The following is a 3,718-nucleotide window of genomic DNA, read 5'->3' as shown; positions in this document are numbered from 1 at the left end:
TACTCCACTGATTTTAAAAATGTTTCCATTTTACATTAAACGTCACTACATTTGATGGTTACAAGAGATTTTGGATTGTTGGAAAGAAGTCCTATTCTTCATGTTGTTCAGCTCTTTTAAAGAGCTCGCACACCAAGAATTCTTCAGGTATCCTGGGGACGGTGAGGTTTGAAATATTTCACGTTTACTGGTAACCTTGGAATTTGCAGGTGACACGAGACATGTCCTTGCACATGGAAGAGGCAGCACTATGTGCTTAGTAATACCATCAGCGATTTTTTTCATATAGATCTGAGTTTCCATTAAAAAGTGAAGCTGGAGGGGCACCTGGGTAGTTCAGTCGATTAAGTATCTGACTTCGGCTCAGGTCATGATCTCATGGTTTTTGAGTTCAAGCCCCGTGTCGGGCTCTGTGCTGACAGCTCAGAGCCTGGAGCCTGCGTCGCATTCTGTCTCTGTCTCTCTCTGCCCCTCCCCCACTCATGCTCTCTTTCTGTCTCTCACAAATAAATAAACGTTGAAAAAACGTTTTTAATTAGAATTTAGTATGGAAGCCCAGTCAAGATGGTAATGAACACTGGGATATGAATTTTTTTTTTCGCTTTTGGGGATAAAAATGTCTCATTTATTGATAGACATTTTCAGGGTCTTCCTCAGGAGTAGGGCTGTGGGCATGCTCTCTCCACCTTCCCGCCTGCCCCCTTCACCACCAGAGTTGGCGATGCCGGCTCTGTCCTTAGATTACCCTTCCCCCACCGTCCACACTCTCTATCCTTGAACATTGTCCTGTTTCTTCACCGTACACTAGCGTCACTTCTCCTAGAATTATACAAATCTGTCAGTATTTTTTCTGCAACAACCATACAAACAGCTACTAGAACCCCCGGCAGTTGTGCTTAATGTCCCTTGAACGTAAGGCGTCCTCATCCTAGTCTTACCACTTGTATTTAGGAGACCTGTTTGGGGTGGGCAGTGCATAGAGCTTGTAAATTGAGATCATTCTGTCTGAAAATCTCAACTCCAATCCGTATATCCTGTAAAGCTGCTAAGTTTCTCAATCTAAGCAGAACACACTTGATAGAAATAAGGTTAACCTGGTGTCTGTTCTTGGCTCACTAATATAGTCAGATTAACCATCTAGATGTGGGATTTGTTTGTGCCTGTTTTCTCCAGCTTTTTTCATACAGTTGGGATAGTCATATATAGTTGCACAGGTTGTGCACTGCCCAGCTCTAGGGAGCTTTACATGGACTCACATCTGTATGTGACAGCCCTGAGTACAATAAGGTAGGCACTGTGGGTATTGTGGGTCTGGTTCTTCACACTGACTGTCTAGCCAGCACTATTTCTGGTTCATTTGATAAGCAATTCTCGTCTCGAGAAATCTTGGTGCCTCTTGAAGCACTCGTATGAAGCCATCCTCCATAAGTCTTTTCAGAGTCACCGATGCAGACATGGCACTAAAGTGATACAGGAATACCATGGGTGTTGGAGTCCCTCGAACTGCGCATGATACCAAGCCTCACAGGGATGTGGGGTGCCTCTAACTTGCCTGAGAAGCCTTTTGGCTGACGAGACTTCACAACCTTTGTGTCACTGGCCTTCTCCCGACGCTGTCTCGGATCGAGCAACAAGAACCGAGTGTGTCTTCCGTATTTAACTCCGGAAAGCCAGCCCACCCGCACTCCCCTCCCCATTTTTACTTCCAGAGTCATGCACAGGGAAGCATATTGGCTCTGCTGCTCGTCAGATGGCCCAGTGAGCTCTCCTTCACGTTTCTATCAGGCGCAGCCCTTGGCATGAAGGACATTTGAAGTGTTCGCCATCAACTTCTTCATGTCTGACCTTGTAGCTGACCGTGTTGAGTTACGTGCTCTATACACAGATCTGTTCTATCCTAATCATTTGTAACTGGTGGGTAAAGCGTGGATATCACTATAGCATGTTATTGGTATTCAGGATACAATAGGACCCCCTGTATCTTATATCTTCCTCGTATGACTTATTTCTTTCATTTAAAAATCCTAATTTGGGGGCGGGGGCACCTGGGTGGCTCAGTCAGTTGAACGTCCGACTTCGGCTCAGGTCACGATCTTGTGGTTTGTGAATTCGAGCCCCACATCGGGCTCTGTGCTGACAGCTCAGAGCCTGGAGCTTACGTCAGATTCAGTGTCTCCCTCTCTCTCTTCCCCTCCCTGGCTCATGCTCTGTCTCTCTCAAAAATAAAATAAACATCATAAAAATTTTTTAAGTAAAAATCCCGATTTGGACTCAGGGGTAAACCTTTACCCTAGGCCCCTAAGAAAAAAATTAACAGTAATGCTGAATATTGAACAAGATCCATTACGGAACCCCTTTTAAAAGGAACCAGCTGATAAAGGCATTTTGTGGGATGGAAATATAGTATTTGGACACATGAGTGCTTCCGTATAGAGCTTCCCATAATAAGACCCCGAGCTGCCAGGCACTTTGGCTGGAGGTCCTAGAGAAATAGGGACGCAAATGATAGTAACATTGTTTCTGAGGACGTTTCTAAGCATAACACTTTTCCTACCGCTGGAATGTAATTGCGAGGAGATGAAATGAGACATTTCTTCGTGGGTGGCTTCTAGGATAAGTCCAGGTTTTTCTCTCTCTTGCCACGAGTTCTTATAACCTCTACCAAGATACCAGTACATTATAAACAAAGGCACCCTGAGGCCTCCNTCACCCGTGTTGGACAATTCAGCCACTGAATTGCTGAGCACCTACTACATCGGGGCACTCATCTGGGTGCTGGAAATGCAACAGGGAAGAAGACAGTGTTTTGACAGTGTTTTGACTCTCAGAGGACTGTTCCACGCGTGGCGGGCAGAGGCAGGCAATGGCAGATCTCTAACACGTCGGGGGTAGTGCCGCGGAGAAAATCAAGCAGGAGACACAGAGCGATGGTGGAGACATCTCTGATTCGATGTCGCTTGCGCAGACCCCTGAAGGAAGTCAGGGGGGTAGAGGAGACCATCGTGCACTGGCCGTGGGGAGGCCTGGGAGGTGGCTTGGGTGTTTGGGTACCCGCCAGGGGGCCAGTGTGACAGTAGCAGGGAGAGTGGGGGCCAGAGCCACGGGTGTTTGGGGTTGGAGAAGCAGCCAGGGCGGATCATAGAGGGTGCGGCTGTGTTCCAGTAAAACTTTGTGGACACTGACATTTGAATTGTATATCACTTCCATGCATCATGAAATCGTCTTTTCACTCATTTCAACCGTGTAAAATTGTATAAAAAGAGTTCTTAGTTTACGGGCCGTAGTAAAAGAGGCTACAGGCTGGACTTGGCCCACGGGTCATAGTCTGTCAACCCTGATCGGTATCATGACATGATTTTATTGTCTGCATAGTCTGTGTTGGTACCTGACATTTTTCTTGAACTGTTTATTTATTTTGAGAGAGACAGAGGCAGTGCAAGCAGGGGAGGGGCAGAGAGAGAGGAGGAGAGAGAAACCCAAGCAGGCTCTGTGCTGTCAGCACCGGGCTCAAACTCATGAACTGTGAGATCGTGACCTGAGCCGAAACCATGTGTCAGACACAAGCGACTGAGCCACCCAGGCGCCCCTAGTACCTGACATTTTTAATTTGTTTGCATTTAAGTTTATTGCTTTGTCATCCTCCACTAGAAGGAAAGCTTTTTGAGAACAAGCACTTTTCTCTTTTTTCTTTCTCTCCTCCTTTTTTTTGGTTTGCTTT

Source organism: Crocuta crocuta, unplaced genomic scaffold (genome assembly GCF_008692635.1).
Source record: "Crocuta crocuta isolate KB4526 unplaced genomic scaffold, BGI_CrCroc_1.0 scaffold1171, whole genome shotgun sequence".
NCBI lineage: Eukaryota > Metazoa > Chordata > Mammalia > Carnivora > Hyaenidae > Crocuta > Crocuta crocuta.
The sequence above is the reverse complement of the archived record's forward strand: the minus strand, read 5'-3'. Positions refer to the sequence as shown.